This window comes from Eumetopias jubatus, unplaced genomic scaffold, assembly GCF_037043125.1.
Source record: "Eumetopias jubatus isolate StellerSeaLion01/CBP00866 unplaced genomic scaffold, mEumJub1_p1.0 scaffold_6, whole genome shotgun sequence".
NCBI classification, from domain to species: Eukaryota; Metazoa; Chordata; class Mammalia; order Carnivora; family Otariidae; genus Eumetopias; species Eumetopias jubatus.
Window position 1 is genome coordinate 148,693,743 of NW_028274812.1, and position 23,730 is coordinate 148,717,472.

At 45.5% G+C, this 23,730-nt stretch overlaps 2 pseudogenes; both read right to left on the reverse strand.

Annotated features, from left to right (window-relative positions):
- Positions 1-8,936: 8,936 nt before the first annotated feature.
- On the reverse strand, positions 8,937-9,471 carry LOC114199733 (large ribosomal subunit protein uL11 pseudogene; annotated as a pseudogene).
- Positions 9,472-21,143: 11,672 nt separating this feature from the next.
- On the reverse strand, positions 21,144-23,419 carry LOC114199732 (heat shock protein HSP 90-beta pseudogene; annotated as a pseudogene).
- Positions 23,420-23,730: the final 311 nt, after the last annotated feature.

Sequence of the window (23,730 nt, forward strand, 5' to 3'; positions counted from 1 at the left end):
AAAGCAGCAAGAGATCACCATCAAGTAGTAAAGGTCTTGAAGTGGGTAAGGGCCCGGGGCCCCATGCTGGGCAGTCATAAGTCAGGACTGGGAGTGGTGGGTTGTTAACTGGGGAGGTTCTGAACAGAGGAATGTGTTTGATCAGAGAGTATTCTTGTTTATTGACTCTGCCCTAGTGAAAGTGAAAGAAAATTCACGACATCATGAAAACAAAGGGCACAGGCACAGTGGTTCAGGCAGGGGATTTCCAGCTCAGGTCTTATATAAGCTGGACACAAGTCCTTTTCCTCAGCCTCCTGTGTCTGCTCCTTTGATTGCAAACATGGCATCCAGTGCTTCCTGCCTCTGTGTAAGTTGGGGCTTGAAAGTGGGGATGGGGAGAGAAAAAGCACCTCCAAGGGATGTGGAGCGAGTCTATGAGGGATGTGGGGGCAGAGTGGCTGGGAAGGCATCCTGCAGGGGTTGAGACAGGCTCTGAGAGCTACAGAAGCTGAAGGAGGATTCTGGGACTAGAAGCAGCTCATTTGGCTCCTGAATGCTCTTGTGTGTCAGACCCGACTGGCCACTGTCAGCGGAGGATGGTGGGAAGTGGGCGTGGACTTTGTAATCCCAGGGCTGGATTTGAAACTATGGGAATATTGTCTGGAGCCCTTTTTCCTTCTTCTGATTAGGGGTCCCTTGGCTCTCCAACTCCCTTCTCCTCCCCAAAGAGAGGCACACAAAACTCATTTACTCTAAGTTGTTAATGACCTGATACACGAGCCTATAAAGAGTATGTGCACTATAGATGGGCTGGCATCAAGGTGGTCCTTAGCATGGAGGGGCATCGGTCCAGTGAGGAAATGTCTGTGACGTCCAGATTGGGAAGATGGTTTTGAATGGAGCGTGAGGGAAGTCCTCCCAAGCTGTCCAGTGACAACACAGAGGTGAGCTTGCCCAGCTTCAGACTATGGAAGGAAGACCTAGATCTCGCCCTACCTTCTGTGAGTGAGGCCCTGGTCTAGCAACAGGAGGAGATCATATTCTGCAATAGGTAGATATAAAAACACAGGAAGTCCGTGAGACGAGTCACACTGAACACAGTGTCACTGTAATGTGTGTTATTACAAGGCCATGGGACATTAAGAAAGAAACCAGGAGTACAGAGAATACGTGTCCTGGCCAGGGTTTCCTTCTAAACTGGTCATGGAGGGCAGTGTGTGAGCATCCCATGAGGCTGACACGTCTTGGGAATTCTCTTTAGGAGCTGTTTATAGCATCTGGTATATAATTTGGGATGCTTTGTAATTGTATTTAATTTGTGACATTTGACAAACTTTATCCGGATAGGAGGCAGGCAAGCCCATCCACAGGGAAGCTATTAGCCACATGGATCCAGGTAATGACCATTGAATTAGAGATCCAGGATACGTCACAAACCTACTCTGAAACCTGTCCCACACTCTGACCATCTCACACTAAAACAGAAACAGTAATAGCTTCCTGGATTCTGAAGTGGCATCGGTCTCTACGTAGGCTCCTGAATGCATAGGTGCTGAGTCTGGACATAAAGGGACCGTGGCTCCCAAGAGCTAGGATTAACAGGTAAAGGATAAGAACTCTGTGAAATTTGAATTCGAGGCGCAGAGTGAACAATTATTGTAGAGCAAATACTCCCAAGTAGGGCCTATGAACATTGCCCAGCAAAAGCTTTTTCAAATAGGTTACTGAAAGATAAATCTTTTTTTCTAGTAGAGTTAACATACAGTACTATCTTAGTTTCAGGTGTTCAATAGAGTGATTCAGTAATTCTGTATATTCCTCAGTGCTCCTCAGGAAAAGTGTACTCTTAATCCCCTTCATCTGTTTCACATCCCTCCATCCACCTCCCCTTTGGTAACAATCACTTTGTTCTCGATTGTTAAGAATCTGTATTTTGGTTTGTCTCTTTTTTTCTCCTTTATTTATGTGTGTTTGTGTCTTAAATTCTACATGAGAGTGACATCATATGGTATTGTCTTTCTTTGACTGACTGATTTCACTTAGGATAATACTCTTTATCTAGGTCCACCTGTGTGGCTGCAAATGGCAAGATTTCATTCTTTTTATGGCTGAGTAATATTCCACTGTGTTTGTGTGTGTGTACACACTCATCTATCATCTAATTTATCAATTTATCAACAGACACTTGGGTTGTTTCCATATTGTGATATTGTAAATAATGTTGCAAGAAAGATAAGGGTGCATGTATCCTTTTGAGTTATTGTTTTCATATTCTTTGGGTAAACACCCAGTAGTGTGATTGCTGGGTCGTAGGGTAGCTCTATTTTTAATGTCTTGAGGAACCTCCGTACCGTTTTCCAGAGTGACTGCACCAGTTTGCATTCCCACCCACAGTGCACGAGGGTTCCCCTTTCTCCATATCCAACACCTGTTGTTTGTTGTGCTGTTGATGTTAGCTATTCTGACAGTATGAGGTAATATCTCATTGTACTTTTGATTTGCATTTTCCTGATGATGGGTGATGATGAACATCTTTTCATGTGACTGTTGGCCATCTGTATTTCTTCTTTGGAGAAATGTCTGCTCATGTCTTCTGCCTATTTTTTAACTGGATTATTTGTCTTTTGGGTGTTGAGTTGTATCAGTTCTATATATTTTGTACACTATCCTTTTATTGCATATGATATTTGCAAATATCTTCTCCCTTTCAGTAGTTGTCTTATTATTATTACATTTTCATTGTTCTTCTGCTGTGCAGAAACTTTTTATTTTGATGTAGTTCCAATGGTTTAGTTTTGCTTTTGTTTCCTTTGCCTCAGGAGACAATCTAGAAAAATGTTGCTATGGTCCATGTAAAGAAGTTACTGTCTGTGCCCTCTTGTAGGATTTTTATGGTTTCAGGTCTCGCACTGAGGTCTTGAAACTGTTTTGAGTTTATTTGTATGGTGTAAGAAAGCAATCTAATTTCATTCTTTTGTGCATAGCTGTCCAGTTTTTCCAACACCATTTGTTGCAGAGAATGTCCTTTTCCCTTTTGATATTCTTTCCTGCTTTGTGGAAGATTAATTGATCCCATAATTGTGGGTTTATGTCTAATCTTTCTGTCCTGTTCCCTTGGTCGCTGTGTCTATTTTTGTGCCATACTTTTAGGATGACTACAGCTTTGTAGTATAACTTGAAATCTGGAATTGTGACCCTTCCAGCTTTGTTTTTTTTTTCAGGATTGCCTTGGCTGTCCAGTATATTTTGTGCTTCCATACAAATTTTTAGATTGTTTGTTTGGGTTCTTTTTGTTTAATTTAAATTTAATTAGCCAACTTATAGGACATTAGTTTCAGATGTAATGTTCAATAATATATCAGTTGTGTATAACACCCAGTGCTCATTCCATCACGTGCCGTCCTTTATACATACATATATATATATTTGTAATTTTATTATGTTATGTTAATCACCATACATTATATCATTAGTTTTTGATGTAGTGTTCCATGATTCATTGTTTGAGTATAACACCCAGTTCTCCATTGAGTACGTGCCCTCTTTAATACCCATCACCAGGCTAACCCATCCCCCCACCCCCCTCCCCTCTAGACCCTCAGTTTGTTTCTCAGAGTCCCTAGTCTCTCATGGTTTGTCACCCCCACCGATTTCCCCCCTTCACTTATCCCTTCCTACTATCTTTTTTTTTTTTTTAACATATAATGTATTATTTGTTTCAGAGGTACAGGTCTGTGATTCAACAGTCTTACACAATTCACAGCGCTCACCATAGCACATACCCTCCCCAATGTCTATCACCCAGACACCCCATCTCTCCCACCCCCCACCACTCCAGCAACCCTCAGTTTGTTTCCTGAGATTAAGAATTCCTCATATCAGTGAGGTCATATGATACATGTCTTTCTCTGATTGACTTATATAGCTCAGCATAACACCCTCTGGTTCCATCCACATCGTTGCAAATGGCAAGATTTCATTCCTTTTGATGGCTGCATAATATTCCATTGTATATATATACCACATCTTCAACTCTATGGTCAACTAATCTTTGACAAAGCAAGAAAGAATGTCCAATGGAAAAAAACCAGTCTCTTCAACAAATGGTGTTGGGAAAAGTGGACAGCCACATGCAGAAGAATGAAACTGGACCATTTCCTTACACCACACACAAAAGTAGACTCAAAATGGTTGAAAGACCTAAATGTGAGACAGGAGTCCATCAAAATCCTAAAGGAGAACACAGGCATCAACCGCTTCGACCTCAGCTGCAGCAACTTCTTCCTGGAAACATCGCCAAAGGCAAGGGAAGCAAGGGCAAAAATGAACTATTGGGATTTCATCAAGATAAAAAGCTTTTGCACAGCAAAAGAAATAGTCAACAAAACCAAAAGACAACCAGCAGAATGGGAGAAGATATTTGCAAATGACCTATCAGATAAAGGGCTAGTATCCAAAATCTATAAAGAACTTATCAAACTCAACACCCAAAGAACAAATGATCCAATCAAGAAATGGGCAGAAGACATGAACAGGCATTTTTCCAAAGAAGACATCCAAATGGCCAAGACACATGAAAAAGTGCTCAACATCGCTTGGCATCAGGGAAATCCAAATCAAAACCTCAATGAGATACCACCTCACACCAGTTAGAATGGCAAAGATTAACAAGGCAAGAAACAACAAATGTTGGTGAGGATGTTGAGAAAGTGTAACCTTCTTACAGTGTTGGTGGGAATGCAAGCTGGTGCAGCCACTCTGGAAAACAGTATGGAGGTCCCTCAAGAAGTTGAAAATAGAGCTACCCTAGGACCCAGCAATTGCACTACTGGGTACTTACCCCAAAGATACAAATGTAGTGATCCGAAGGGATACGTGCACCCCGATGTTTATAGCAGCAATGTCCATCACATGCCCTCCTTAATGGCCATCACCCAGTTAGCCCATCCCCCCATGCACCTCCCTTCCTGCAAGCCTCAGTTTGTTTCTATGATTAAGAGTCTCTTTCTCAGGGCGCCTGGGTGGCTCAGATGGTTAAGCGTCTGCCTTTGACTCAGGTCATGATCCCAGGGTCCTGGGATCGAGCCCTGCATCGGGTTCCCAGCTCGGCCGGAAGCTTGCTTCTCCCTCTCCCTCTCCCACTCCCCCTGCTTGTGTTCCCTCTCTTGCTGTGTCTCTCTCTGTCAAATAAATAAAATCTTAAAAAAAAAAGTCTCTTTCTCCCTCCTAATGACATCTCATTCAGTTTTCCCTCCCTTCCCCTATGATCCTCTGTGCTATTTCTTATGTTTCACATATGAGTAAAACCATATGACAATTGTCTTTCTCTGACAGCCTTATTTCACTCAGCATAATACCCTCCAGTTCTGTCTCTGCGGACAGACCCCTCAGAAGCAAATCTAGGGTTATGGTTAGGGCCTAGGGACATGGCAGGCCAGATCTGCCCACGTTGTGGTGGGCTTCCTGGGGGTATTTTTTGAGGGTGTGGGTCAGGGAGAGTGTTAGGCTCAGGGTTTGTGGCCAGAGGCCCACTGAATGTGGGTGTTCACTGGGAAGGGCATGCAGATTTGTCCCGCTCTGAAGACTTTCCAGAGTTCCAAATGTGGCAGTTTCCTTCTGGGTGGCAAGCTGAATTTTCTGGTATTACTCAGGTGTTTTGGAGCCAGGCCTCTGGGGACAGACCTCTCTGAGGCCAACCTAGGGTGTTGGTTTGGGCCGAGGGGCATGGCAGGCCTGATCTGTTGATGCTGTGTGGAGCTTCCTGGTTGTCTGAGTTGAGGGCGTGGGTCAGGGTGAGTGTCAGGCTCAGGGTTTGCGGACAGGGGTCCACTGAATGTGGGGTTTCTCTGAGATGGGCCTCCAGAGTTCTGTCGCTCTGAATGATTTCTGGAGTTCCAAATGGCGTGGTTTCCTTCTGGGTGGCATCCTGAGTCTTATGGCATTGCTCAGGTGTCCCCAATCCCTGGGGTTTGGGGATAGGCCTCTGAGGAGAGACCCCTCTGAAGCCAACCTAGGGTTAGGTTTAGGGCCTAGGGGCATGGCGGGCTCTATCTGCTGGTGTTGTAGGGAGCTTTCCAGGTGTCTGAGTTGAGAGCACGGGTCAGGGTGAGTGTCAGTCTCAGTCCTCCAATACCAGTCCTCTGGTATTGCTCAGGGGCTTTGGAGACTAGCCTCTGGGGACAGATCCCTCAGAAGCCAACCTAGTGTTATGGTTAGGGCCTGGGGGCATGGCAGGCCAGATCTGCCTGCGCTATGGCGAGCTTCCCGGGGGGTGAGTTGAGGGTGTGGGCCGGGGTGAGCGTCAGGCTCTGGTTTTCTAGCCAGGGGACCCCTGAAAGAGGGGGTTCGCTGGGATCGGCATTCAGAGTTCTCCTGCTCTGACTGCTTTCCACGGTTCCAAATGGTGCATTTTCCTTCTGGGAGGCAGGCTGAGTCCTCTGGTATTGCTTAGGTGTCCCCAGTACATTGTGCTTTAGAGCGAGGACTCTGGGGACAGACCCCTCCTAAGCCAATCCAGGGTTAGTGTAGGGCCTAGGGGCAAGTCAGGCCCTATATGTCTGCACTGTGGGGAGCTCCCCTGGGGTCTGAGTTGAGGGGGTGGGTCGGAGTGAGTGTCAGGCTCAAGGTTTGTGGCCAGAGGGCCAATGAAAGTGGGGGTTCGCTGGAATCGGCATGCAGAGTTCTGCTCTGAATGCTTTCCCTAGTTCCAAATTCCTCGGTTTCCTTCTGGGTGGCAGGCTGAGTCCTCTGGTATTGATCAGATGTCCCCTATCCCTGGGGTGTTAAAACCAGGCCTCTTGGGACAGACCCCAAAGACACAAAACTAGGGTTAAGGTTAGGGACTTGGGACAAGGTAAGCCAGATCTGCCCACGCTGTGGCGAGCATCCCAAAGGCCTGAGTTGAGGGCGTGGGTCAGGGAGAGGGTGAGCCTCAAGGTTTGCAGCCAGAGGCACACTGAATGGGAAGGGCATGCCGATTTGTCTTGCTCTGAAAATTTTCCAGAGTTCTAAATGTGGCCATTTCCTCCTGGGTGGCAGCCTGAGTCCTCTGGTACTACTCAGGTGTCCCTAATTCCTGGTGCTCTGAAGCCAGGACTTGGGGACAGACCCCTTGTAAGCCAACTTACAGTTATGGTTAGGACCTCTGGGACTGGCAGGCCCTATCTGCTGTTGCTGAGTTGAGCTTCCTGGTGGTCTGAGTTAAAGGCGTGTGTCAGGGTGAGTGTCAGGCTAAGGGTTTGCAGCCCAGTGGCCACTGAAAGTAGGGTTTTTGCTGGGATGGGCATGCAGAGTTCTCCTCCTCTGAATGCTTTCCTGAAGTCCAAATGGCACGGTTTCCTTCTGGGTGGCAGGCTGAGTCCTCTGCTATTGCACGGGTGTCCCCAGTATGAGGGACTTTGGAAAAAGACCTCTGGGGACAGACCTCACAGAAGCCAACCTAGGGTTATGGTTATAACCTAGGGGCATGGATGACCAGGTCTGCCTGCCTTGGTGAGCTTCCCAGTGGTCTGAGTTGAGGGCATGGGTCAGGGTGAGTGTCAGGCTCAGGGTTTGTGGCCAGTGGGCCGCTGAATGTGGGGGCTGGCTGGGATGGGCGTGCAGAGTTTTCCTGCTCATGAATCCTTACTGGAGTTCCAAATGACACATTTTCTTTCCTGGTGGCAGGCTGAATCCTCTGGTATTGCTCAGGTGTCCTCAGTCCCTGGGGCTTTGGAACCAGGCCACTGGGGACAGAGCCATTAAAAACTAACCTTGGGGTAGGGTTAGTGCCTAAAGGCATGGCAGGGTCGATCTTTCGGCACTGTTCTGAGCTTCCCAGGGGGCTGTGTTGGAGTGTGGGTCAGGCTCACTTTTGCCAGCCAGGAGCCCGCTGAAAGTGGGGGTTCACTGGGATGGGCGTGCAGATTTCTCCTGCTCTGAATCGTTTCTGAAGTTCCAAATGGCGCTGCTTCCTTCTGGGTGGCAGGCTGAGTCCTCTGGTGTTGCCCAGGTGTCCCCAATCCCTTGTGCTTTGGAACCCGGCATCTAGGAACAGACCCCTCCAAAGCAACCTAGGGTTAGGGTTTGGGCCTCGGGGCATGGCAGGCCTGACTGGCCGATGTTGTGGTGAGCTTCCTGGGGGGGCTGAGTTGAGGGCATGGGTCAGGGTGAGTGTCAGGCTCAGCGCTTGTGACAAGGGCATCATTCAAAGTAGGGGTTCAATGGGGTGGGCGTGCAGATTTCCTCCTGCTCTGAATCCTTTCCGGAGTTCTAAATGGTGCAGTTTCCTTCTTGGTGGGAGGCTGAGTCCTCTGGTGTTGTTCAGGTTTCCCCAATCCCTGGGGCTTTGGAGCCCTGACTCTAGGGACAGACCCCTCAGAAGCCAACCAGGGTTAGGGTTTGGACCTTGGGGCATGGCAGGCCTGATGGCCCAAGCTTTGGTGAGCTTCCTGGGGGGCTGAGTTGAGGGTGTGGGTCAGGGTGAGTGTCAGGCTCAGGTTTTGTGGCCATGTGGCTATTGTAAGTGTGGGTTCACTGGGATGGGCATGCATTTTCTCCTGTTCAGAACCCTTTCCGAATCACTGTGAGATGTGGGTAGACCAGGCACCCTGCACATACCTTCCTCACTGAGGGCATGCTTTCTTGTTTGTGCTTATGCTGTAAACAAGTGTTCTTTTTGAAATCCATTCGTGCCCCATGTTTACAGTTTTGTGCCTTTTTTATTTTGGCAAAGAATTTTATTCTTATGAAGAGTTCTATGCATATGCAGCCTACAAAAGGCCAAGAACTTCCTTTCCAGGTGTCTTCTCTGAGCTATTCCCATACAGGGCATCAATCTGTCACCCAGAAGGAACTTGTTACCCAAATAGCTACTACTTCACAGGTTTTGCCACCCTGGCCCCACTGGCCCACCATTTGACCACAAAGGAGCTAGCTTCCGCGAGGAAGAGACCACATCAAAACATCCACTGGTTGTCAAATGATCCTTTATTGAAACATTTTCCTTTGTAGTTAACTTGCTGGGCATTCCACGGCACCACTGTTGATGTCATCTGTGATGTCATGAGGGTGGCGGCCATCAACATTGCAGCCCACAGAGTGGGCAGTCCCCAGGATTTCTTTAATGGTTCCAGAGAGTTCTCTGGCTAAAGATCAGTGTTGCATCTGTTGGGCAATATTGGTAATCTCATCAAAAGTGATATTTCCACTGTGCTTAATGTTTTTCTGCTTCTTTCTGTCTCTTGGTGGTTCCTTGAGGGCGTTGATAATCAGGGCAGAGGCAGAAGGTACCACTTCAATCTGGGCCTGTCTGTTCTGAATGGTCAGTTTCACCATAATCCTTAGACCCTTCCAATCACCGATTGCCTTGGCAATGTCATCACCAACCTTTATTGGAGACAGACCCAGCGGGCCGATCTTCGGGGTCAGGGCAAACGTGGCACCAATTTCGCCACCGGTGCACCTCAGGTACACAACTTTGATCTCATTGGGGTTGAACTTAGGTGGCATGGCGGAGGTGGTGGGTGTTGGATGAACCCAGATTTTGGACGACCAAAGAAAGTTGCACCTTTGCCTCACCAAGCCTAAAGCCAAAAGAAAAAAGCTACAGTTTTGTGCTTTTGTCAGTGATTTTGCTGCCTTAAAATAGCCCTAATGCTGAAGTGTGAAGCACAGGAAGGTGTGACATACATTGGGGAGAAAATATGCATGTTAGGTAAGCTTCCTTCAGGCACAAGTTATAATGCCGTTGGCAGAGAGTTCAGTGTTAATCGGTCATGTGTATTAAAGAAAGGGTCTTTAAGCAGAGACACACATGAAACAAGGTTGATCAAATTATCTTAACCCAGGGCATTCGGAGCATTCAGAGACTTAACCCTGTTTTCCCCAAGGAGCAAGGGTTCAGTGTTCCCTAACTCATTGCTCATGGTGACTTTATAGACCATAACTACTGGGAACTAAGGAGAATCAGCTATGTTTTGTTAGTATGAGGCTTCTCAACTTGGGTGTTTTGAGATCCATCTGTCTAGAGAACTTAAAATACAGATTCCTGTCCCCCACCCTTTCCAGGTTCTGGTTCTAAGGTCTGGGGATAGATGAGGAGGTTTGGGGATGGGTGTGGAGGTCTGGGGATGGGTGTGGAGGCTTTTTTATTTTAAAGATTTTTATTTATTTATCTGAGAGAGAGAGAATGAAGAGAAAAAGAGCACGAGAGGGGGAGGGTGAGAGGGAGAAGCAGACTCCCCACCAAGCAGGGAGCCCGATGTGGGACTCGATCCCAGGACTCCAGGATCACGACCTGAGTCAAAGGCAGTCCCTTAACCAACTGAGCCACCCAGGTGTCTGGGTGTGGAGACTCTTGAGGCACACTGTACGAGGTGTAGGAGTCTAAGGATCTACACTGAGAGTCCACTGGTTGAGGCCATGGCCCTGGCCGGTTATAGAGCTCATGTCCCCAGTCTCAGAAGTAGTTGGTGGCCTCATCTCTCTGGGCCAAGGGATGGCCAGTGCTTCTCTAAATGTCCAGAAAGAGTGGGAAAGGCTAGGCAGGAAAGGATCGTCTGAGTTTTGTGCCCTGCAAAGGCCTCAGTCTTCCCTTTTGCAATAACCGATAATACTTACTTCACAGGATTTGTTTGCAAATGTAATGAAATAATGTACTTTGAACTTTAAAGTGTTATTATTTTTATTCCACTTGTAGAAGAAGAGGGAAGAAGCCAGAGTCGGGGTGGAATTGAGTGCCCAGGCTCTTGGATGTTACCTCTGGAGTTTCTGCTGAGTCTTCGAGGTGCCCTTCTCCTTTCAGGTAACCTGGATGGGGAGAACCATGCTGCAGAGTGAACCGTGGAGGATGTTTTCCTCCGGAAGTTCATGCTGGGCACCTTCCCAGGGTGTCTGGCCGACCAGCTGACCCTAAAGTGCTGGGCTAACCAGTTGGAGATCTGTACCCTGGTCCTGAGGGCACAGAAGTTCTAGTTCCTGGTGGGCTACACACAAGTTCTACGGCACACAAGTTCTAATTCCTGGTGGGCTACAGTGAGACTCTGCTGTCCCACTTTTACAAATGTCTGTCCGTCTGCACCTCCAGACTGTGCCCTCCAGGGTCGTGTCTAAGTACATCTAAGACAGTCACCTTTTCTGCATCAGGCTCTAGCCTGTGAAGGACAGAACCATGTGGGAAAGGAGTGAAGTAGAAATGGGGAAGTACATGGCCTCAGTGTCTCAAGGATTCATTTTCAAAGCTGCTGTTGAATAAATAGACCTTCCGTGTTGTCTTGTCTCTTGGTTTCTCTTTCCTCCTTAGAGAAGAGAACTAGAGTAGGGTTTCTTCAAGGATGCTCCAAGGCTCCCCAAAAGACTGCCAGTTGTTTGAGGTTTGGGTAATAGCTACAGTGCAATGAGTCTCTTGTCACTTTACCAGGAACTTTACCTGGAGTTCTTTGTTTTTTTCTCAAAGTGGAAGAATCCATTTTTGGTCATTATAAAATAATTGACATTAATTTTTAAAAATTTTAAATAGTTTGGACATGTGTCAAGTCAACCATGAACGTTTCTTGTAATTCTTCCACAGAGAGAACTACTGTGGAAAAAAAAAGTACATTTCCAGATGTACTTTTTCCTTCTAGAAATACCTTGATGGATACTCATTGCTTAATGAATAAGCTTTCAACTGAACACCTACTGTAGGCCACAGATTCTTCTGAGTGCTTGGAATCCATCAATGTACAAAACATTCTGTTCCAAGATCCCTGCCTTCATGACACTTGTATCCCCGTGGAGGTCTGCAGGGAGGGTTAGGCAGCACTGAGGACTCCCAAGAAGGTGAGCTCAGTGCAGGAGAGCGTTTCAGGAGGTGGCATCTGCAAAAGCTGCACGTGGGGGCACCTGGGTGGCTCAGTTCATTAAGCGACTGCCTTTGGCTCAGGTCATGATCCTGGAGTCCCTGGATCGAGTCCTGCATCGGGCTCCCTGCTCGACAGGGAGTCTGCTTCTCCCTTGACCCTCCCCCCTCTCATGTGCTCTCTCTGTCGTTCTCTCTCTCTCTCAAATAAATAAATAAAATCTTAAAAAAAAAACTGCACGTGGTGCTGGGTGGTGGGGAAGGGATTGTTGACCAACTTCACTGTGACACTGACCTTCACCCTCACCTTCACCATGACCCTGTTACACTTAACCCTGAACCTCAACCTCACACACCGTCATTCCAACCCTGACCTTGACTTATTACCCTGACTCTGATTCTACCCTAAGCTTTACCCTCACTCTAACAGTAATGCTCTCCCTAATCCTACTCACAACTTGACCTTCACTCAACCTCACTCTTACCTGAGGGTCTCACCCAGAACCTCCCCTGATCATGTCTGACTCTGACACTGATGTTGACTCCATCCCTCACATAACCCTGCTTTTCAGTCAGAACTTCACTCTGAGAAGATCCAAATGCTATCTGACCCTTTTCATGACCCTGACGGTGACCTTATCCTAACTCTAACCCTGAGGCTTGCTTTGACTCTGACCATAATCCTCACCCAGACTCTTATCATGACCTTGACCATAAAACTCAGAGTCATCTAAATTTGACCCTAGCCCTGATCTTCCCTTATTCATAAACTGGACTCTGACCCTGACTCCAAAACCCAACCATCACCCAGACTGTCCCTCACACAGATCAGAGCCTACTCTTAACCCTGGTTTTGGCCCTGATTCTAACACTCAACAACCCTGGATTGATGGGACTGATTGTCATTCAGGCCCCGAGACACCCTCACACCTTGCTGACAAAACTCAACCTTAACCTGACCCTGATCCTTCTGACCTTCACTCTGACACTGACCCTGACCTAGGACTTCATGTGAATTTGACCGTCACCCTCTTCTTGATTCTCACCCTAACACCGACCTTGACCCTTCCACTAACAGTAATCTAACTGAACCTCTGCTGGACTTGATCACGTTCCTGATCCTCACGATCCTGATCCAGCCACGTACTGATTGTGAAACCTCCCTTAACCCTGATCTCGACCCTGAACCTTATTCAAATCCTTAACTGACACAGGCCCTTAGTCTGTCCTCGACTGTGACCTGATTTCACACAGCCTTGCTTTGGTATTCACCCTATAGACTTACCCAGATCTTGACCCTGATCCATTTTTTAATTGAAATCTATTTGACATATAACATTGTGTAAATTTAAGGAGTCCATGTTGATATATTTATGTATCTTAATACATTATATATCTTAATATGATTGCAACAATTAGCACCTCTATCATATTATATAATTATTCTGTCTTTTTAGTCATTAGAATAATTAAGTTCTAGGTTCCTAACAAGTTTGTTGATTATAATGCAATATTGTTGTCTGTGCTCACTATTCATTATAAATTTGTACCCTTAGGCAACACCTGCCCTGTCCCCTCCCCTTCCCAACCCCTGGTGACCACCATTTTGCTCTCTGTTTTTGTGAGTTTGGCTTTTTTAGGTTACACTTATAAGTGATGTCCTATAGTATTTGTCTTTCTCTGTCTGACTTATTTCACTTAGCATAATTTCCACAAGGTCCACCATGTTGTTGCAAATGGCAGGATGTCCTCTTTTCTCATGGCTGTGTGATATTCCATTGTATTTATATACCAAATCTTCTTTATCCATTCACTTATTGGCTATTGTGAACAACACTGCAGTAAACATAGGAGTGCATATCTCTCTTAAAAACTCTGTTTTTATTTCCTTTGTGTGTATACCTAGAAGTGGAATCACAGTGCATCATTGTTGGGTCTATTTTTAATTTTTGAGAAGGCTTCATATTGTTTTCCATTGTGGTTGAATCAATGTACATGCCCACCAGCATGAAAGAGTTCCCTTTTCTACAGACCCTAGCCAGCAATTTTTATCTCTTGTCTTCTTGATAATAGGCCTTCTGATAGGTGTGAGGTGATATCTCATTGTGGTTTTGATTTGCATTTTCCCTGATGATGAGTGATGTGGAGCATCTTTTCATGTGTCTGTTGGCCATTAGGATGTGTTCTTTGGAAGAAAGGTCTTGTTCTACCCATTTTTCAGTCAAATTGTTTTTGATTTTGAGTTGTATGGGTTCTTTATATATTTTCAGTAATAACTCCTTATCCAGGGTGCCTGGGTGGCTCAGTCATTAAGTGTCTGCCTTTGGCTCAGGTCACAATCCCAGGGTCCTGGGATCGAGCCCCACATCGGGCTCCCTGCTCTGCGGGAAGCCTGCTTCTCCCTCTCCCACTCCCCCTGCTGTGTTCCCTCTCTTGCTGTGTCTCTCTCTGTCAAATAAATAAATAAAATCTTTAAAAAAAAAACCAAACTCCTTATCCAATGTATGGCTTGCAAAAATTTTCTTCCATTCTGTAGAGTGCTTTTTTGTCTTGTTAATGGTTCCTTTTGCTGTGCAGAAGGTTTTAAGTTTCCTGGAGCCCTATTTGTTCATTTTCACTTTTGTCTTTGGTGCTGCTGGTGTCATATTCAAGGAATCATTGCCAAAACCAATGTTAAGGAGCTTCTTCCCTGTATTTACTTCTAGGAGTTTTACAGTACCAGGTCTTTCTGTTTCAGTCTTTAATCTATTTGAGTGAATTTTTGTGCTGGTGTAAGATAGGGGTCTAATTTCATTGCATGTACTCATCCAGTTTTCCCCCACCTCACTTGTTGACAAGACTGTCCTTTCCCCATTGTGTGTTCTTGGCTTCCTTGTTGAATATTTTTTTGACTGTATAAGCAGCGGTTCACTTCTGTGCCTTCTATTCTGTTCCATTGGTCTATGTGTCTATTTTTGTCTGTCTATGCAGTAACATACTGTTTTTATTCCTGAAGCTTTGTAGTATAATTTGAAGTCAGGAAGTGTGATATCTCTGGTTTTGTTTTTTTTTCCTCAAGAAGGACATTTTAACAATATAAATTCTTCTGATCCATGAACAGAGGATGTCTTTCCATTTGCTTGTCTTTCCATTTCTTTGATTTCTTTCAGCAAAGTTTTATAGTTCACTCTACAGGACTTTCGCATCCTTGGTTAAATTTATTCCTAATATTTTATTGTTTTTCATGCTATTGTTAATGGGGTAGTTTTCTTTATTTCTTTTTCAGATGTTTCATTCTTAGTGTATAGGAACATAAACGATTTCTGTAAGTTGATTCTGTTTCCTGCAACTTGACTGAACTCTAACAGCCTATTAGATTTTCTATATACTGAATCATATTATCTGTAAACAGTGACAGATTCACTTCTTCCTTCCTGATTTGGATGCCTGTTATTTCTTTGTCCTAATTGCTTTAGCAAGGACTTCTAATACCAAACTGAATAAGAGTGGTGTGTGTGGGCATCCACATCTTGTTCCTGCTCCTTGAGGAAAAGCTTTCAATTTTTCACCAGCAAGTATACTGTTAGCAATGGGCTCATAACATATGGCCTCTAATATACTGAGGTATGTTCCTTCTATACCTGATCTGCTGAGGGTTTTTATGAAACGATGTATTTTGTCAAGTGCTTTTTCTGCATCTATTCAGATAATCATGTGATTTTTTCCTTTCATTTTATTAATGTGATGTATCACACTTATTGATTTGTGTATGTTTAATGATCCTTGCATTTCAGGGATAAATCCTACTTGCTCATGATGTATAATCCTTTTTATGTGTTCTTGAATTCAGTTTGCTAATATGTTGTTGAGAGTTTTTGCATCTGGATTCATCAGAGATATTGGTCTGTAGGTTTCTTTTCTTGTGGAGTCCTTCTCTGGCTTCGGTATTACAGCCTCACAAAGTGATTTTGGAAGTATTCCCTCCTCCTCAATGTTTTGGAAGAGATTGAGAAGAATTGGTGTTAATTCTTCTTTGACTGTCTGGAAGAATCTCCAGTGAAGCTGTCTGGTCCTGGGGCAGGTTTCTGTGTTGGGAGGTTTTTGATTCCTGATTCAATTTATTTAGTCTCTATTGGTCTGTTCAGATTTTTTATTTCTTCCTGATTCAGTTTGGTAGGTTGCTTGTTTCTAGGACTGGATCTGCTTCTTCTAAGTTATCTGAGTTTTTGGCTTGTAATTGTTTAGTCTCACAATCCCATTTTTCTGCAGTCTCAGTTGTAATGTCTTTTTCTTTCCTTTTTTAAAAATATTTTATTGACTTATTTGAGAGAAAGGGAGAGCACAGGCAGGGGAGGAACAGGAGCAGAGGGAGAGAGACAAGCAGACTCCATGCTGAGCAGGGAGCCTGATGTGGGGCTTGATCCCACGACCCTGAGATCAGGACCTGAGCTGAAGGCAGGCACTTGACTGACTGAGCCACCCAGGCGCCCCTAACGTCTCCTTTTTCACTCTTAATTTTATTTGAGTTTTTGTTTTTTTTCTTAGTCTAGCTAAAGGTTTGTTGATTTTGTTTATCTTAATCGTAGAACCAGTTCTCAGTTTCATCAATCCTTTCTGTTGTTTTTATAATGCCTATTTCATTTATTTCTGCTCTGGGATTTATTGTTTCCTTCCTTCTGCTAACTTTGGGCTTAATTTGTTGTTGTTGTTGTTGTTGTTTTTCTACTTCCTTGAGGTTTAAAGATAGGTTGTTTATTCGAGGTCTTTCCAATTTCTTGATATATGCACTTACCACTTTAAACTTTCAGAGCTGCTTTCTGTAAGTTTTGATATGTTGTCTTTCCATTTTCATTTCTTTTGAGATAATTTTTTATTTTCCTTTGAATTTCTTCACTGACCCATTGATTATTCAGAAGCATGTTGTTTAGTTTTGACGTATTAGTGGATTTTCCAGCTTTCATTTTACTGATTTATAGTTCCATACCATTGTGGTCAGAAAAGACAGTGGGTATAATTTCAGTCTTGTTAAATGAGCTAAGAGTTGTTGCGTGTCCTATGGTGCAGTCCTTTCTGGAGAAAGTCCCATGCGCCCTTGAGGAGAATGCATGTTCTGCTGCTGTTTGTTCTTGTGTTTTAATCCATGGACCCACTCTGCCTATTGATTGGTGAATTCAATTTTTCATATTTAGAGTGATTATTGATATGGAAGAACTCAATATTGCCACCTTATGTCTTGCCTTCTGATTGCTTTGTAGCTCCTTTGTTATTTCCCCCCTCCGTTTCTGTTTACCTGACAGTTCTGCTGATAGCCAAACAGGGGCTCCGTTGTAGGTTACTTTCTTTTGTTCCCTGGCGGCCTTTAAGATGCTTTCTTTATGACTGACTTTTGACAGTTTCATTACAATGTCAAATATGATGAGTGACCTTCCTCGGAGAAGGTCTTTCTGCTTTGGGGGTGCCCACGCCCCAGTAGGGGCATCCTGCAGTGGGTGGACTCCCGGACATCCACAGGCACATCTCTTGCTGAAATCTTGAAGCAGACAGCAGGGAACACGTTCCTCCAGTGCCTTTGGTTATTGTCTGCCTCTTTCCCTTCCTCCGATTCCCCTGGTCACTGACTCACTCACTCACCACTTTGGCTTTCCACCTGCACTGAGGGGCGGGCTGTCGCCAGTGTTGCCCTGGGGAGGGGCTGACTCGAATTCTTTCTCCTCTGACTCCAAGCCCATCTCTACCCTGCTTCAGTGGTGTGCCTGGTTTTCCCCTCAGCTGGCTGGGCTTCCACAAATTCTCTATCTTCAGTGAGTGTTGCCCTGTTTTTTGCTTTCGAGTTGTGCTTCCCCCAGTCATAGCAAGTCAGGGTGGGGCAGACCCATCAGCTTCCTTGGATCTGTAACCCCCTTCACGGTCCTGTCCAGCTACTTTCTGATGCACAGGTGCAGAGAAATCTGGGTGTCCTGGAGTGATGAGCAGAGGCACTTTTGTTTGATTATGAATGTTGAAGTAGTTGTAAATAAAAGGGGAGAGGAAAAAAGGGAAGACTCCTGCAGCCACGATGCTGATGTCACACTTGGCCCTGATCCTCACCCTACACTCACCCTATCCTTGGTCCTGAACATGACCCTCTCCTTGGAAATGACCTGACTTTGACCTTCACCCTGTTACTGACCTTGCAGTGTACCCTTAACCTGATTCTGAATCTGGCATTCCCCATGATACTGACCCAGAATTGACTCTTACCTTCACTCTGACTCAGATCTTGACTTTGACCTGGAGCCCTCTCTCACCCTGAACCTGAATTGGACCCAACTCTAACAGTAATCTAGACCCTAATGTTCAAAATGAGTCATAATTTGAAATTCACTCTGACCATTTACTAAAACTGACCCTGACATTAACCCTAAAGCACTGATTATGACCCTGACCCTGCTCACCCTGATGCTTATCTTCACACTAACCTTGACCTTTGGGGTGACCTTGACCCTCATCCCCACCCTGACCCTGCACCTAACCTCAATAGTACTCTGACACTAACCCTCTGTCAGCATGTGGGTTTCCCACCAACCATATCTTTGCAGACAAACTCTGAGATGGCCTATGGCTTGGGACTCCATTGACCTCACAAAATCTCATTATAACCAGTGTAAGAGGTTTCTGTGACACTGACATGACCTTTGTTCCCAGAATATGCCCCATAAAGAGTCACATGAGAGTCTGGGGGTCCAGAAGAGTTAAATGGGTGATTGTGGCTCAAGCTAAAGCCACTTAGGGGGATCATGCTGGAGGCCATCTCTGATTTCAGTCTGGCTCTGTCATCAATTTCCAGTACAATTTAGGTGAGTCACTTAATCTGAGCTTCAGGCTCATCATTTCTAAAATTAGGAAATGTTTTTAGATTAATTTATTCATTCAAGAACTACATAATGAACTCCTATTAAGTGCTAGGCAGTCTCCAAGACTGATTCTATCTCAGGAATTCTGACTCCCACCCTCCCTGCTCACACTGACTTCCCCCATTTGACACAATGGCTGTTCCATGGGAATTCCGTAGGGCAACATTGGACTAGCAAGTGCCTTCTGGGTGTGCCCTCAGGCCATTTGATGTGGCTGAGGGGCCATGAGTAATTCCGAACCCAAACCCAAGGTTTTGGCTAATTTGCCTTGTGCTGTCTTACTTGCACAAGAACAGCAGTGCCTGGATCAGGACTTCAGTGCAACAGCTGCAGGATGAGCCGGCTTAGCGAGGACCTTGCCCAGGACACTAGCCCCATGACACTGTGAGGGTATTCCTAGTCCCCAGTTAAGTCATGCACTGCAACAAGTGATTATACATCAGGGTGGATGATGCAAAGTATAGTTTCACTGAGAACATGACAAAAACATTTAAATGACAGAATAGTACGTAGGTAAACATACTATATACTGTGTAAGTGAAGGGAAAAGTAAACAACGGGGTCAGAAAGAGGAATGGGGGTTCCCAGAAGCGGGCTGGAGTAGTCAGGGCATGGGGGGTTGTCTCACGGAGGAAGTGACCAGGAGACTTGTCACTGGTTACAACACTGCAGCGTCAGGGCTTGAGCTCTGCCTGACCCGCGACCCCCAGGGGCACTGGGGGCATTCTAGCTCCAGAGGATCTGCAGACGGCAGGTCAGCCTGAGCCTAGCCTCCATGGTAAGTCTTCTTTCCTCCTGCATGTGGCTCTTTCTCTGCCTCTTGAGGCTGTTGATTCTCATTTTGTTTTCCTCTGAGCTGCACTATTTTGTGTGGGTTCAATATTGTTAGTTGACACAAATTCTTTGTGAAAATAAATGGAATATAAATCATACTTGTTTCCTAATCAGATCTGAACATATTCAATAGTAACAGCCATTTCCCAGGCCCCTGGGTCTTCATCTGCTTGCCAACGCCGAGATTTTTTAAAACATTATATTCTTAACAGTTTCAAAGAATTAGTTTGGTTTTTAAAAATTCAACAAAGTCACACTTTTAATAATCTATAGAATGATCTGTAAACAGTGAACGAGCAAGGTTTTACAGGATGAAGGAAGAATTGGCTTTGTGGCCGGGTTTGCCCTAATGTTTACTCACTGTTGCCCCCGTGTGGCCACTCTCCAGATAGCACGGGGCAGAATGCGTTACAACCTGTCAAATTCAAGGGAGAAGAAGATGGAATAGGTTGGTCCCTGGATCCCCTAGCTCCTAAAAGCCATCATATAATTTATAAGCCATATTCTAAATTGGGTATATCTTAACTAGATATTAGGGTTAGGTTCAGGGTCAAGTTGCATACATTAATTATATACAGCATTTTGTATGTCAGTCATAACTCCATAAAGTGTTTTTAAAAAAAAAACAGGAGAGAATATAGTCACCCAAAGCACTGAGCACCTTTCCTGTCACAGTAAATATGTAACTAAGCATAATTATTATTTAACCTTAGGTGAGGACCGGGAGCTGCTCCTACAGGTACTTGGCAGGTAGCATCTGTGGCCAGCTGCCCATCTCCCTGCTGCACCCACCCCCAGCTCAGCACACCTCTTCCATGCTCAAGGGCAGCCCAGAGGGACCAGGCCCAGGTGTGGCTCCCTCCTCTCAGGCATGGCTACCTTCCGACAGGTGGAGAAGGTGGCCAGCTCACAGACACATGGCATCTTCCTTTGGTTACTTGCTCTCTTCCTCCCCTTTTTGTCACCCTGGTCCTTAACCTTTAGCCCCCATGAGACCCTGGGTTTGCAGGTTTCTGTTGACATTTCAAAGTGTGCAGATCTGTGTTGCCTTTGTTCCCTGTCCTTGGGTCGGATATAAAGGCAAGAAAAGTCATCATACTGTGAAAGCAACAAAACTAAATATCAAGAGTGCTCTGCGCCCGAACCTCAGACTTGAAAGAAATGGCAAACTACATACCTAATGTCATACACAGCATCTTCTCCCATTCCATGGGTTGCCTCTTAGTTTTGTTGACTGTTTCGTTTGCTGTGCAGAAGCTTTTTATCTTGATGAAGTCCCAAAGGTTCATTTTTGCTTCTGTTTCCCTTGTCTTTAGAGGCATGTCTTGAAAGAAGTTGCTGTGGCCGATGTCAAAGAGGTTACTGCCTCTGTTCTCCTCTAGGATTTTTTTTTTTTTTGTATAAAACTGTATCTTCTTTATTTTGCATACTTCAATCTCGGAACAAAATAAACAAAAAAACACCCACAACACATATCCAAACCCCGTCAAATATCGGAAGGGATAGGGCTTGAGGGCCTTCTTTCCTGCCTCAAAGACAGGAGAAAAAAAAAGAAAAAACCACTGGACATCAGCAGAGGGAACCGGGGTCACTCAGGGCTGCTGGGGAGCCATGGGGACACTATACAGAGGGCACAAGGTCTGCAGGTAGAACTAATCTACTTCTTCCACGCGAGAGGCATCCTCATCACCCTCAAGGGGGGGGATCTCATCAGGAACAGCAGCACTGGGTTCCTCCGCAGTCACTTCATCTTCATCAATGCCCAGGCCTAGCTTGATCATGCGGTAGATGCAGTTGGAGTGAGTCTGGGGATCCTCGAGTGAGAAGCCGGAGGAGAGCAGAGCTGTTTCAAACAGCAGCACTACCAGGTCCTTGACCGCCTTGTCGTTCTTGTCCGCCTCCGCCTTCTGCCGCGGCGTTTCCACGATGGGGTGGTCAGGGTTGATCTGCCGGTGCTTCTTGGCCATCATATAGCCCACCGTAGAGTTGTCCCGAAGGGCCTGGGCTTTCATGATCCGCTCCATGTTGGCCGTCCAGCCATAGGTGCTCGTCACAATGCAGCAGGGTGAAGACACTAGCCTGTTGGAGACTGTCACCTTCTCAACCTTCTTATCCAAGATTTCTTTCATGAGTTTGCAGAGGTTCTCGAACTTGGCCTTGCTGTCCTCCATTTTCTTCTTCTCCTCTTCATCCTCAGGCAGCTCCAGGCCCTCCTTGGTAACCGAGACCAGACTCTTCCCATCAAACTCCTTGAGCTGCTGTGCGCAGTACTCGTCGATAGGCTCCCTCATATACACTACCTCGAAGTCCCGCTTCCGCACTCACTCCACAAAAGCGGAGTTGGCAACCTGCTCCTTGCTCTCACCAGTGATGTAATAGATGGACTTCTGGGTCTCTTTCATGCGGGACACATATTCTGAAAGAGAAGTCATCTCATCCCCAGACTGGGAAGTGTGGTAACGCAGCAGCTCAGAAAGGTGGCGCCGGTTAGTAGAGTCCTCATGGATTCCAAGCTTTAGGTTTTTAGAGAACGCCTCATAGAATTTCTTATAGTTCTCCTTGTCTTCTGCCAGTTCAGAGAAGAGCTCAAGGCACTTCTTCACAATATTTTTGCGAATGACCTTCAAGATTTTGCTCTGCTGGAGCATTTCTCGGGAGATATTCAATGGCAGGTCCTCGGAATCAACCACACCACGGATGAAGTTGAGATACTCTGGTATCAATTCATCACAGCTGTCCATGATGAACACATGGCGAATGTAGAGTTTGATGTTGTTCTTTTTCTTCTTGTTCTCAAAGAGGTCAAAAGGGGCCCGACGGGGGATAAACAGCAATGCCCTGAATTCCAGCTGACCTTCTACAGACAAATGCTTGACTGCCAAGTGGTCTTCCCAGTCATTAGTAAGACTCTTGTAAAACTCTCCATATTCCTCCTGGGTAATGTCATCAGGGTTTCTGGTCCAAATGGGCTTGGTCTTGTTCAGTTCTTCCTGATCTATGTATTTCTCCTTAATCTTCTTTGTTTTCTTTTTCTTGTCCTTCCCACTATCATCCTCCTCATCTGAACCCACATCTTCAATCTTGGGCTTCTCCTCATCATCTTTATCTTCTTCCTCTTTCTCCCCTTTCTCCTCCTCTGCCTCATCATCACTGATTTCTTTCTCTCGTTCCTTCTCCAAATAAAGGGTGATGGGATAACCTATGAACTGCGAATGCTTCTTCACCACTTCTTTGACACGTCTCTCCTCCAAATACTCTGTCTGGTCTTCTTTAAGATGGAGAATCACTTTAGTACCCCGGCCAATGGGCTCACCATGGTCTGCACGTACAGTGAAGGAGCCCCCAGCAGAAGACTCCCAGGCATACTGCTCATCATCATTGTGCTTTGTGATAACCACCACCTTCTCTGCCACCAGGTAGGCAGAATAAAAGCCAACGCCAAACTGTCCGATCATGGAGATGTCTGCACCAGCCTGAAGAGCCTCCATGAATGCTTTAGTTCCGGACTTTGCAATGGTTCCCAAATTATTTATGAGATCGTCTTTGGTCATGCCAATGCCTGTGTCCACTAGAGTCAGGGTGCGCTCCTGGGGGTTGGGGATGATGTCAATTTTCAGCTCTTTACCACTGTCCAACTTGGAAGGGTCTGTCAGGCTCTCATAGCGAATCTTGTCCAAGGCATCAGAAGCATTACTGATTAACTCCCGAAGGAAAATTTCCTTGTTGGAATAGAAGGTATTGATGATGAGGGACATGAGTTGGGTAATTTCTGCCTGGAAGGCAAAAGTCTCCACCTCCTCCTCTCCATGGTGCACTTCCTCAGGCATCTTAAAGGAGAAGAGCTGCAAGCACTACAGACGACGGTGGGTAGGGACTGCATCCGGCTACGTATCCGCAGCAAGCCTGCGCGGGGGTGACTCTCCTCTAGGATTTTGATGGACTCCTGTCTTACTTTGAGGTCTTTCATCCATTTTGAGTTTATCTTTGTGAATGATGTAAGAGAATGGTCGAGTTTCAATCTTATGCATGTGGCTGTCCACTTTTCCCAGCACCATTTATTGGAGAGACTGTCTTTTTTCCATTGGACATTCATTCCTGATCTGTCAAAGATTGGTTGACCATAGAGTTGAGGGTCCATTTCTGGGGTCTCTATTCTGTTCCATTGATGTATGTGTTTTTGTGCCAATACCATCCTGTCACAGATTTGTAATATAGATTGAAGTC